The sequence below is a fragment of the Taeniopygia guttata genome, chromosome 4 (assembly GCF_048771995.1).
Source record: "Taeniopygia guttata chromosome 4, bTaeGut7.mat, whole genome shotgun sequence".
Classification (NCBI taxonomy): domain Eukaryota; kingdom Metazoa; phylum Chordata; class Aves; order Passeriformes; family Estrildidae; genus Taeniopygia; species Taeniopygia guttata.
In genome coordinates this window covers 21227765-21242074 of record NC_133028.1, presented here as the reverse complement: position 1 = coordinate 21242074, position 14310 = coordinate 21227765, and the positions used below count along the sequence as shown (strand labels likewise).

Genomic DNA, 14310 nt, shown 5'->3' with positions numbered 1-14310 from the left:
TCTAGAGGCAATGCAATTTTATAAATTGTGTTGAGGTAATATTTTGCTATTGTGTATGAGTCTGAGAAAGTGAGAGCTATGAGTTCTTTATGTATTTGGAAATATGGGAAATGGATTGCCATCTTGGAGATGTAAGAATAAACGATATTTCATCTAAAGATATAAAACAAGGAATAATTTCATCAGAAGTTAAAACACTCATATGAGTGTTGACTAAAAGAGAATCAAGAGGTCTTTTAATCCCTGGCTGTGGGAGAATTGTTTGAACCCTGGCTACAGAGGCAAATGCTGATGTTTATTGAATATTAACCTAAGATTTATCTATTTTAGAAACATCTATCACTTACAAATACATTTTTAATCATGTGTGCAGCAGCAGTCTCTCTGGGATATTTGAGTACTAAGGCTTAATCTCAAGTATAGTATGTTCATCTAATGTATGAGCTGAGTGAAATGGAGAGACCTATGTTCAAATTCACAGATTCAAATGGAAAATTACACTTCAAGAATAATAAACAAGTATTTTCCCTCCCCCTTCACTCTAATTCATGTCTCTCTTTTCCTTCAGAGCAGCTACTATGCCAAAAACACAGGCTTCACTGAAGTGCTGTCAGGTGGGTTAGACATAGCTGAAACGGCTGATTTAAAGCATGATACAGGCTCAGAATCATATGGAGTTCCAGAGTTTGACAGTCAACGCAGTTTATTAGCAACTCATGCTGCAATAATACTTGAATTTATTGAACATTTCATGCAGGAGTTAACTTAATCCCATGCACATTGCTGACCAGATCTGATAGTCTCTTCAGAAGTGTGAACCAGTGCATAGGACTGAAAGATGACAAACAGATCGACAGAAATACATCACTTCTAAGTCTTCTACTAATGTGTTCTATTTTCCTGTGAATTAATATTTAAGTAAAGGTACCAAAAGATTTTTTTCTCCCTAAACTCTTCTAGAATGCTGCTCAGATGAGGCCTGTCAACTTTCTAACTCCAGTGATTTTGCACCACACCTTTATTTAGTTAGTCAATACAAATTAGGTATATGGAGAATATAAGTGCTATGAAAATAAATTGAATAATAATGTAATTGACAGCAAAAGAGATGTCAAATCCTTTAAAAATGTTTTGTTAAACCTGCAAACAACAATAAATATTTAAATTGCCATATGATTGTGTCTGTAAACTATATATTTCTGTCCTATCTAAATATATATTTAGAATTACAGAGTTTTGTATGTTGGAAATAGTCTTCACAGTTCGTGTAGTCCAAAGAGTTGGACTACAAAGGAGTTAGAAAAGGTTCATGGCTTTGAATGTATTTTACCTATCAAGTTAACCCACTGGAAGTTTACTTATTCCTCTTATTTTGCACCTAGGTTAGACATTTGTGGGTACATTTGAAAGGAAAAGGAAATATGAGAATTTAAATGGAAAAAAATTCTGAAAATTAGGCATTTTTATTACATTTCGTGTCTTACAGTTGTTTTCTCTAATTTAGTATTTGGGGTACCTGCACACTCCTCCCTTGTCTTTCCCTGACCTGTTCCTGAATGTCTCATTAATTGATTGCTTGTAATGAAGTCTAAAATATACTACTTCAGCCCTGGTTTGATTAAGAAGACATGGTTGAGCATCTTTTCCTATGACACATGGAAATCAGTGCTTTTTTGTGTGCTTGTGCAGATACCTGTGTACAATTCCACTTGCTGCAAAGGCAGAGCAGGTGTCAGGACCATGTGGTGGTGATGGTGGCTACAAGGCATGTGACTTTTGTTGGGGTATGCTCTGGTAAAGTTTTAGTTTCCTGAGATTTGGTGGAGTATGCCTTATCCAAAGTGGCAGGCCCCTGAATACAATTGCTATCAGCAGTTTCATTGCTCTTTAGCACTGCAGACAGTACCTGAGAACAAACAAGTATGCAGTTTGCATGGCAGAGGCTGTGGAATTTAAGGTCCTGAGAGGACTGAGCAAGACAATACCAGAATTACATCTGGATTTCAGAAGAGCACATTTCAGCCTTTTCTGTTAGCTGTGTTAGCATATCCCATGGGAAACTGTCTTGGAGTTCAAAGGGGCCCAGGGGAACTGACTCATCTTTAAGCATACCTCTTCAGGGCATGAGAATTGTCCCTTCCTCACAAAGAGTCAAGGCAGAAAGCAAATGTGGATGAACATGGAGTTCCTGATTGAACTCAGACATGAAAAGGATTAGGTAGAAACAAATCACCACAGACAGTGGCTGCAGAAACAGTCTTCATAGAATGGATACACAGACATTGGCAACTCATGTAGAAATGAAATAAAAAGGTCAAAGCTCAGCTGAATTTGATCATCCTGGGGGCCTTTTCTAACCTAAATGATTCTATGATTCTATAATCTTTCTGGGCTCGGGAGTGAGACTGACTGGCCTGTAGTCCCCCAGGTCTTCTTTGCTTCTGTTTTTAAAAAAAGGCATTATATTGCCCCTTTTCCAGTCAGTGGGTACCTCACTGGGTCACCATGACTCTTCAAGTATGATGGGTAGTGGTTTAGCCACTTCATCTGCCAGTTCCATCAGGACCCATGGCTGCACATCTCATCAGGTCCCAGGTACTTGTTCCCCTTCAGGTTCCTTAAATTGTCTCAATTCTGTACTGCTCCTGTGGTGGTAGGTTCTTAATTTTCCATGTCCCTGCCTCTGTATTCTGAGACTTGGGAAGTGTGGCTGGAACACTGTGCTGATGAAAATTGACGTCAAAATGTTCTTGAGTACCTCAGCCTTTTCCATGTCCTGACAACCAGTTCTCCCCTTTTCTTTTGGAGAGGGCCCACATTTTCCCTAGTCTTCCTTTTTGTTGAGGTACCTAGAGAAGCTTTTCTTGTTGCCTTTGACATCCCTAGTCAGATTAGTTCTACCAGCTTTCCTGACTCTAGCTGCTCAGAGAAGTTCAATGTGTGTTGGGAGCATGCTCTTGCAGCCAAGGAGACCAAATATATCCTGGGCTCTGTTGGCAAGAGTGTAGTCAGCAGGACCAAGGACATACTCACTCTGTTTGGCACTTGCAAGACCTTATCTGGAGTACTGAATTCTGGTTTTGGGCTCTGTGCTGCAAGGATATTTATGTTTTGGACTAAGTCCAGGAACAGTCACCTAGATGGATGAGGGCTGGAGTACAGGTTATATAGTGCAAGGTGGGGAACTGGAGTTGTTCGCTATCGAGGAAAGAAGGCTCACAGTAGACTTTGTTGCTGCCTATTGATATCTCACTGGAGGATCCAAAGAGCTGGAGCCAGACTCCTCCTAGAGGTGTACAGTGATAGGACAAAAGCAATGGATATAAGTGGGAATGTAGGAAATTCTAATTAAAGGCTAGGATATAGTTGGTTGGAGCATGGTGTGAATAACACCAAGGTCACAGGTTTTTGATACCCATATGGGCCAGTCACTGCAGTGCTGAAATTGATGATCCTTGTGGGTGCCTTCCAACTCAGAATATTCTGTGATATTTATCTTTTTTATTATAGTGATGATCAGATGCTGTAAAATTTGTATGATGAGTCCAGATTTGACTAGCCATGGCTGTGAGTAACCTGGTCTGCTGTAGACTTGCTTGATCAGAAAATTGGCACAGCTAACTTCTGGATCAGATTTCAGTCTTAAATCATTCTGCCATTCTCTGAAACCTGTACAGTGGGTGGGAGAGGGAAGACTTAGGAATGGCAATACCAAAAATATATCAGCAAAGGAACACTAGATGAAGGTATAGTATGATGAATTATTTTTCTTTCAGCTGCAAATTTTTCAAAATATTTATCACATAAGTTGTTAAAACAAAAATCTGAAGTCTGAGGTCTTCTCTGGGGTAAACTGGACAAATTTAAATTTACCGTTTCTTTTGCAAATTTCTTTGTTTTTTCTTAGAACTACTTGAATGAATAATCTTAGTGGCTTTATTCTCCAATTATTGCCTTTGTTCTTTCTTTAAAAATTCTTGTCATTTTAATACACAAAAGTTTTAGAACATCTGCAGAAAAAATCAAGAATGGTTATAATGCCATTGATTATCTATGCTTAACACTGTACTTTATTTAGCAAAGAATAAAATTACTCAATAATGGGTCATAAGTTCCAGGCTAATTGATCTTCTTTCATCTGGTGAGATTGCCTTAAACAATAATTAGTTCTAGCTGTACTTTGGATATCCAAGTGGAAACATTGAACTGTATATCTTACATTTATCACAGACCCTGGTAAGCAAAGTTGTTGAAAAAGCCATATAACAAAAATAAACATCAAAATGAAGCAAATTTTAACTATTCCATGGCACAAAGAAATTAGCAAGAAAGATGAGAATTCTTAATGCTACATGGTACTAGAAGAGACCAGTCAAGCACAAAAGTTTGTTTTAAAACATAAAACTTTCTATCCTGAAAACCATGGGCAGTTTCACAAGTATAAATTCTCTCTCCACTGATAAGCATCAGAATCACACTTTATTTGAGACTCTGAATCCATGTCAATATTCTAAAATGCATTTGTGAAGAAAATTTCATTTGTTATGTAGTGAAGGAGCTTTACAGTTTGCTTTTAAGTGACTTTGATTAACCCCAACAACAGCTTAAAATACTTCAGAGTTGGAACTTTTCAAGAAGATGTAAGATTTCCATAAATGAATCAAAGGAGAAAAAAATCAGAAAACCATAGCAGCTATGAGGTGGTTGTATAAATTAACTACAAACCAGTAATTAATAGAATTATTTTCTATTACAAACTTCTAACAAAACTATAATCATAAACTTTAAAACTTTTCTAAATAAAAATGGTCCATTATAAAAACATGTTTATATATAACTATATAAATACATACATATGTGTGTATATGCGTATATTTTATTTTTAGTGTATATAATTTCTGAACTTTTGATGTGACTTCAAAAAATTAAAATCTAGCAAAGGAATTAATGAAGGCGCACTGATGAACATTAAGTTCATTGAATGTCAAATTGTGTTGTTTCCCAAATGTTAAAATAGCACTTAATAGCCTTTGATGCAGCAAAATAAAATAGATGTTTTCTTTGATATGCATGTGCAGAACAAAGATGGCTTTGAAGTCTGTTTTTGTGTATTCCTTTAGCAGCAAAAAACTGACATATGATGGTAAACTTCGGTTATTTGAAAGTATGAAAGCACATGAGACTTAAAAGGAAAAGTAGGACAATTTTCTTGGCAGAAAAGTAATGCTACCTTTAGTGTCAGTGATGCTAATTGACTGCACTTGAACTTTCCTAAGGCTTTAGGTGATCAGTTTGTTTAAACTAAAGGGATGCTATTGTGGATAGACTTTATAAACCATAAATGATGTAGAGAAATAATAAAATGCAGTTGGAAAAGGGAATGATTTAAAGTGACTTCTCACTCATTTTGGGTACAGCTGCTGTTTGACAGTAGATTTTTGAGAACACAGGCCTCCACCAGATAATAAAATGTATGTATGTCCCTTTGCACATTCTGAAAAGGGATGCAGAATCTGATACATTGCCTTGTCTTGATTAGCTTCATATGAAGTCTGTAAAAAGCTATTTGAAAGGATATTTGTCCTGCACAAAGACTAAAATAAACCAAATCACCCTACCGCTTTGTAATATTTAGATACAACCCAAAAACTTTCTGTTCATTTTTTCTGCACCTGTACTTCAGATCTGCTAATAAAATACATTTTGTTTCAAATGCCCTTTGTGAAACTTTCTGTCTGCCAGCCAAATAGTTCTTCAGATTCTGTGCCTCTCTAAATTTGCTGTAAATCAGCAACAATTTCACAACTGTTTTATATCTACATTTTGATGACTGATGAATACATGAAATTTCTTTCACTTTTCTTATGTCTCTATATCCAGCCTAAAATTAGGTTTCTTTGGAGAACCTTTGATGTTCTTGTTCTCCTGTTCAGAGACATTAATGATATGCTTATCGTGTCATTCTCAACCAAGTCATTCTATGATAGAATTAAATGAATAGAATATCTAAAATACAAGCTGCACTAACCTGAAGAGTTTCTCTTATTTCCTCCAAGTATTGGAAAAATATGATTACTTTTTCTGTCTCCTAGAATCTTCCCTGCTACTTTAAGTTTTTCTAGGGAATTGATGGCTCATGGATATCCTCAGCCTGTAGTGGTCTCTCAGGCTGCTTTGTGATGTCTGTGGCAGCAGAGCTGGTGAACACCTGACAAAGCTTTCAGACTCATGCCTTCTGCCATTGTTCTTTTTTCTCTCTGCCCTTTCCTGACTTTCCATAACCTCCCACCACTCCTGCTGTCTCTGCCCTATAAAAAAGACCTTTCCCATTGGCTCAAAGTAGCCTCTTTCCAATCTAACAGATGTGGAAATTCTTCTCAGTTGTAATTCCCAATGATGTCATTGAGGATCTGAGACCTGAGTATTCAGTAACTGTTTTGAAAGAGGTTTCCTACAGCAGTCTCAGTTTACAATCAATGGAGAAATAAATATATTCTAGCTCTCTTCACTAGTATCTGTTTCATGAATACTTTCCTAGGCTTCTGAGTAATCTGTTAGGACCAAAATATGCATGTTAGCATGTGGATGCCTAGAGTATATCTGTTGGTTTTGAATACTGAAGCAGGAAGGGAATGCAGAAATGAAAGGGGGAAAGAAAAAAAAAAAAAGATGCCAAAAGCATATTCTGTAGTCTTTAATATTTAATACTTTTCATTTCTTCTGAAAGGATGATGTCAATGTAAAGCTAGCTCCTGTAACAAATGGAAATGGGGAATAAATGAGAGAAGCATTATCAGCTAGATGTCCTGCCAGTGTATGTGGAGGTAGTAGTAGATGGTTGTTTTTAGGTATCTAGGTCTACCTAGGACTCCCTAAAGTATCCTAGGGAGACAAATACTTTGAAAGTATTTGTCACAGACCTAACAAAACATTGATTATTTACATTTTGAAGACTCAGAAAGACATTTCTTATTCTTCCAGCCTTGGTGTAGCCACGGTCTGAAACTGTATTTAATTAGTCTGGATTATTGAGGATTGGAATTTTCCTGTTTTAAAAAAGGATACAATTACACTTTAATGAAAGAGTAGAAGGCTGAATCAAGTCCAGAAAATGTTCATGATGTGACATTTGAAGTATATTTGCCATTGAATGAGAACTTGTCCAAGAAAATGAAAGTTACATATGGTACAAGGAAGGAAACAAATCAAGGTTTGTGGTCATAGGTTTTCTATCCTAGTAAAATATCTCTGTAATACAAACATGTTGGCAGGAGACCCCGGTTTACATTTCATTTCAAACTCCTAGAAAATTACTTTGACTAAAAGTAAAAGACTTGAATGAGATGAAAATTAAATAAAAAGATGATGTTATCTTGAATTCTCAATGGAAGCTATTGTCCTACATAATTTATAGCAAGTTTTTCTTTGATCTTTTATGTTTACAGAGAGTATTACTAGTGAATACAAATTTTAAAGCTAAAATATTCCCATTAATTCTACAATTTATACTTAAAGTAATTATTTGGATTTAGTTTATTATGAGTGAGTGAATGTTGTAGTGACAAACCAGTCATTAAAAACTAAATCTATGCTTCTACATCTACTTACAAACTCTGCCTACAGGGTTTCCATCTCAGTATCTGAATAATAATCTGCAGTTATAACAAACATGCAGCTTACAGAAAATCAGTCACTATTTTAAGCTAACAAATTACCTGATTCTTGCTCTGTCTGCTGTTTAGGTTTACATTTATCTGGCATTCTCGGGAACTCTGACCTAATGGGCTTACACATTTGTTGACTTTTCTTTAAATTCCCAAAGCAGTATGCCAGAAGAACAATGAAACAGTTGAAAATATTTAGTTGTATTTGATAACTGAAAGAAAAAAAATCTTGAAAGAATTAAATAATTAGACCAAGACCGTGCATACTGGCAAGAAAATTAATAAAGTCATTTCACTCCATCACTAAGAAGCACAGACTGGTAAATTCTACAAAGTACTTTTTCTTACAGGCACATCTGGAAACTTCTCACTTCTTATAGGTCAGAGAAAAATCACTTTATCAGATTAATTAAGTTACATCAGAAAGATAACATACAACTTTGCATGTGTAAAAGACTGGAATCTTGAAAAAATTCGGTGAGGATTATCTGTGCTTTTATTTCAAAGAAAAAAAAAAAACAACCAATATTAATGACCCTGTCTGTTTTCTAGTTACTGTAGACTTTTGGTGATTCCTTTAACTTAGATATCTGGCATGGATTTTGTCAAGCAGTAAGTGTATAATTTTAAGGGTGCCATTAAATGAACTGGAACTAAAGGAAAACTAAGTCTTAAGATCATTTCCCTTTTCTTTCTGGGTACAGCAGAGTGCTCCAAGCTTAGCTGTGCTTAGAGGATTATATATGTATTGACACCTCCATCAGTTACAGACTCAATCTAACTCATGAGCCTTGAAGAGTTCGACTTTCTTTGTAACTGAAGCACATTGTCACATTGTTCTTACGAAATTTATGAAGCCAAAAAATTCTTATAAAGCATAAATATTTAATTTGAAAATTAGAGTTTCTTTCCTTAATCTTTCAAACTTTTATGAATGAGAACACAGTCCTTCTGAATGCATTTTAGAGATTAAACTATTGGAGATCAGAGTATGTAGTTACACAATTATTTGCACAACCTTGCAGAAGATGGAAAACACAAAAAAATGGGAAATTAGGAAAACATTTCAGATTCTGACTGAAAAAATGCTTTAATTTCTATTTAAAATTTCAACATGACATGCTATTTTTCAAATAGCATTGAATTTCCCTTTCTAGCAAAAACACTCAGCTAGTAAAACTGGAGGGAAGAATATTGATATTGCCTGTTAAATTTTCTCCATATCAATAACTATTCAGTGTCTCTTATTCTATTCTGGATATATATTTTAAAATATTAACTTAGTTTTTAAATCAATAGCCTTTTTTTGTAAATTGAATTTTTGAAAATAAATTAATAAAATAAAACATTCACTGGGGGAAAAATAGGTGATTGTGTATCACCGTCCCAGTGCAAATTGCAAATTAGAGTTATTTGACTGTATTGCATTAGATATATTGTGAGGTTCTCTCTGTCCAGATGATAAAATCATGCCACAATTCAACAGCCCAGGTGGCTATACCTCTTTGCTGCCAGCTTCTCTGCTTCCATTGTAGCCACACCCACAAGGCATTGGTGACCATCCATGAGTCACTATAGAAGTAAAGTATTGGCCATTTTTCTCATTCAGCTATTTTAGAATCTAAAGCCAGTTGGATTGCTTTCTCCTCTGCAAACTGACTCAATTCACCTTCACTTTCAGCAGTTTCTGTGACTTGTGAGGGACTCCACATAGCAGCAAATTCCATCAAATATTCAAAATTGTCTAAAACTATATTAATTTTGGAGAAGGAAAAGATGGATAAGGTATCTCCCCTGTAGATCAGCTCTCTGAGGAGAAAAGGAAAAAGGTGTAATTATTAATAGTTCCCAATAGATGGCTCCTGAAGTACAGAGTTGATGGCAATACTGAGTACAAATACCACATTAGTGTCACGACAAACAGTTTTATCATATCATAAGTCAGTATTACAAAGTACAACAACATGATAACCTAAACCCAGCCCCCTCCAGAGATGATAAACAATGCATCAGGGAACACATACTACAAATGTGTTACATGACACAACTAAGAACACGTGCAACAGCTCTGAGAGCAAATAAACCAGCCTTGTTACCAGTGGCTATGAAACTAATATAATGAATGCATATAAAAGAATTGTTTTAATACACTCCAGTCAGCTCTGTTATCTCAAACCTTCAAACCCTATGTTGGGTTGCAAAAAGGACATAGTTTGATGTGACAGGCAGTTAACACCACACAGAGGCTCGCTCACTACTCTCTGCCTCATACAGATAGGAGAGAGGTGTGGGAAAAAGAAAAAGGAAAATTTGCGGGCTGACATGCAGAAAAATTAATAAGACATAAAATTAAGGGAAAATAACAACAAAAACACAATAACAACAATAATAATAATAATAGAATTGAAGTACACAAAAAAGATTATGCACAATGGAATTTCTCCCCACCCATCAACAGACGCTCAGCCAGTTCTGGAGCAGCAGCTCCCAGCCAGTTTTCCTCCTAGTTTAAATACTAAGTGTGACACCATATGGTAAAGAATACCCCTTTGGCCAGTTTGGTGCAGCTGTCCCAACTGTGTCTGTGCCCTGCTACTTGTGCCTTCCAGCCAACTTACTGGTAGGATGGTGTGAGACACTGAGAAATCTTTGACTTAGTGTAAACAGTGCTTAGCAAAAACTGTAACATTAGTGTGTTATAAACATTATTCTCCTCCTAAATCCAAATATATGACTGCAGCAGCTAGTAGGAAGAAAATCAACTTTTCCCAGCTGAAAGCCAGGCGCAGTACAACAGAGCTAAATTCAGTAAACAGTGCCAAAATAGAACTGTTTAACTCCAGTGGATTTAGATCACGCCTACATGGCGATATGTGACTTCTTCATATCTCATGGAAGTATGTGAGATGAGTCCAATTCAGCACAGTCAGATTCCCAGTTCTGCAGTCCCATCACAAGCTGGAGTCCATGCAGAGATTCCCTGGAGACGGCTCTGAGCTGACACAGTAGTGTCCCAAAGGTGTCTGTTAAATGAAAAGGTTTGTACTTCAGGCTAAAGACCCTGGAAATACTTATAACATTGTATCAAAATTCGAGTTAATTATGTCAGCACCCATTAAACTTGCTTCAAAAGTATTCCAGCATAATTTGAATATTTTCTAACATGGATGGCTACACAGATTTTTTTTTTTTATTCAGCTGACTATACTTTTAACTCAAGCAATTTTTTTACTCTTTACAATAAGTTTTATATTTTCCAACTCACAGCTGTAACATGGTGCTCAGTATCAAATGTCTCTTCTGTTTGTAGAGTCATAAATGTAATGAGTGCTTACTTAGACTGTGACAAAATGAAGTATTCTTGCAGTTTTACTCTAGAAACTCCAGAAGGGGAAAGAAGCAATAATAACAGAATAGGAACAGGGCTGCCTATTTTAAATGCCTGGCAGTTGTCTAGCAATAGTCCCCACAGTATGTGGGAGAGATTCAACATTATGCTGGTGCCAGAACTTTGGTTCTGTTTTCACTTCTGGCAATGTGTTCAGGGAGAAGAAATTACTCAGTTAAGTAGTTATTTCAGATTTACATTGGATACAAAGCATGCAGGATAAAAAATCAGGAAGATGAAACATTATATATATATATATATAATGTAAATTTAAGGAATTAGTACATATCCAAGCTTACCTCCCACTCTGCTCACTGCAGCATCTGTATGTATGAGTCAATTCCACATAATATTAGAAGTCCTTTATATCAGTGTTTCTTTATAGATCCATTAGATTGTAAGCTAAAAGAAAACCATAGATTGATAGAATCTTTATCCATCAGTATAAATATCTTAGCAGGAACCAAAAAAAATAAGATCAGAAGTGAGACATGTAAGAACTGAAGGATCAAAATTTACTGTGTCAAAGGAGCTAACATTTGCAAAGTCAGATTGTGTAAGTGATCATTTTCACAGAGTGAATCAGATTTTGAGACAGTCTGACCTCTCATTGTTAGGGATCCTGAGACATTTGCAAGACTCCATCTCTGCTAAACTTTACTTCCAGGAAGGTTGAACACTTCAGACTTTGCCTGAAGAACAGTTGAGAGAAACTGGTTTGCAGTCCAGGACAGCAGAGTGTGTGGGTGGGTAGAAATTAATTGATACCACAGCATCATGAAAAGTAACTTAAAGAAAGCACAAATGCAGCCTCTCTGAGAACATTAAATTTAAAAAGGACTTTTGTTGCCTTTCTTCACCAAAAAAAAAAAAAAAAAAAAAAAAAAAATCAGCCAATCAATGAACCAGAAACTGTGCATCTGATTGAAATTCTGTGTTGAGTCTCTTCAATAATTCCTTTGAACAATGAAAAGCAGCTTAGAGCTGGTGAGTGGAAAAACAATCCTTTGATGTCAATTGTTTCACTTGGACAGATAAGCTTGACTTTTCTAAGGGAAAGGAGAGAGAAGGTAAATTCAGGTTTAAAAGCGAGTGGAGACTGGGGCACATTGCTAGCTTTTCTAATGAGGTGTGATTTAAATAAAATCAGTATTTCAAAATAGTTATGATATTGCTCAGTTGATAGATAACTATCTTCCTAGATAGTTTGAAATCCAGATTATTTGATTAAAATTACACCTTCAATTTCAATCTGCTTTGCAATACTGTAAATAGTATATTTATTGTTAATTTATTGTTATAATTATGTTTTTTGAAAGTATTCTATTTTTTCCATCACAAAGTTAGCCTTGCAGATAACTTAATTTCACTTGAACTGTCAAAGTGTGTAGCTAATAACAGCCAGTCCAAGTTCCAGAATTACATTTAGGTACTATGATAATTCATTAACAAAGTTTATACATATGCAGAAGTAGAAACATACAGGAAATAATTAAAAACTTTTCCCATCACTTTCAATTTATTTTAAAAGCAGCTTTTTATTTTTGCTGTTATTAGGTCACTTATCCTAAAAGTATTCATTTGCTTTGAAAACGTGCCTATTAATTTTGAACATTTTAATTTTCAATTACTGGGTTTGAACTTTTTTTAGAGGACTAATTACTGTAAAATTAAAACAAACTTTCATTTCTGAGTGAAATAAAATAATTATGGCTGTCTCAGCCTGTTTTTCCCATTTCTTTTGTCATTATACCACAAACCAAAGCAACATCTCAAAATTATTTTTCAAATAATTCAGCTACCCCACAAAATAATATCTCATTTCAATTTCAATATTATAGGTTGATTTTTTTTCCTTGAAATAGTGCCAAGTAATAATTATACAGTGCCATAATACCCTGTGTCTAGTCCTATTAAAAGGAAGGAAAAAATTGCATTGTATACTTTTTAAAACAATGCTTTCTAAATAACAAATTTTAAACCTTGTTATAGAAGATGTAGAAAACTGGGTTAGCTTCTTAATGTATTTTCAGCAATTTATTGAGAGGATGGTACTAACCTAGTTGAAAATGGAAATTACTTTGGAAGTCACAGCTTTAACCTTTTTACAAGAATTGGCAAGCAGCAGTACTCTAACTCCTGATAACCTGTAACTTATTATTGGGGTTTTTAGTCATATATGCTATCTAATGTGTGTTGCATGGAGGCTCTTCTAGATATGCACGTTTCACCCTCCCTTGACCCCTACTAATCAGATACCCAAAATCTCATAAAATTGGTGGGAAGTTTAGCTGTATGTAATTATTGCATTAGTCTTGATATGGGGTTTTGTGTTGCTTTTTTGTAATGCGTGCCTTTCTCTGTCCCATTTGCCATTCAGTAGTGATTAACTCTGATTTTGTATTTGACTTGGTCATACAATAACACTTTAAGAATCATATAAAACTGTAATAGAAAACTTTAATTAATGACTTAGTCGTTTGAAATTTTATTTCTTTAAATAAAAGAAGTGCCGGTATTTTTTCCAGGGTTATGATTTCTCCTTGAAAAACAAACTAAAAGTAACGAACCTAAGAAAATATTTTGTATATCCTAATTTATGGTTCATCATTCATTTTCAGCAGTGACAGCTTCAAAATATGTTTCAGTTCTGACCTCTTAGAACAAAAATTAAAATCTTCATTTTTAATTGCAGCAATTAGCAGTTAAAACATGAATGAAGTCCAAACTTTCTTAACATTAGCATTTCTAATTATCTTATGTCCCATTTTTACTGAGGGTTATGTAGCAATTTAATTGCTTCATAATAACTTGTGATCTATATTTGCAGAATGATTTTGCTTTACTTATTTGCTTTACTTACATAATTTTGCATAATGAAGGTTAGGGTTCATGTTCTTCTGTAGGGTTTTTTTGTTTTGTTTTGTTTTCTTTTGGTTTTTTGGTTTTTTTTTTTTTTTTTTTTGCTTATATGAGGAGCTGAGTTAGGTAATTTCAGCTGATTCATGCATTATTCTTTTTAGTCTTGTATTATGATTTTGTATTATGTCTGGCTGAGATGGAGTTAATTGTCCCCCACAGAGGCCCCACAGCACTATCCTCTGCATTGGTAGCTGGAAAGGTTTGGTATCATACCAGTGTTTTGGCTACTGCTGAGCAGCTCTAGCTCAGCACTAGTGCTCTCTCCCCAAAATTTCACCCCTGAACCAGTAGACTGGGCTTGGGCGAAGTTTTATGAGGGACACAACCCGGACTTCT

General features: G+C 35.2%; 1 long non-coding RNA gene across 1 annotated transcript; it reads right to left on the bottom strand.

The window, feature by feature from the left end:
• Positions 1–4047: 4047 nt before the first annotated feature.
• LOC140683921 (uncharacterized) lies at positions 4048–11850 on the bottom strand. The gene is made up of 3 exons (XR_012055560.1): positions 11352–11850; positions 10528–10687; positions 4048–9473 (listed from the first exon to the last, which is right to left on the bottom strand). It is a non-coding gene; the product is annotated as an uncharacterized lncRNA (long non-coding RNA).
• Positions 11851–14310: the final 2460 nt, after the last annotated feature.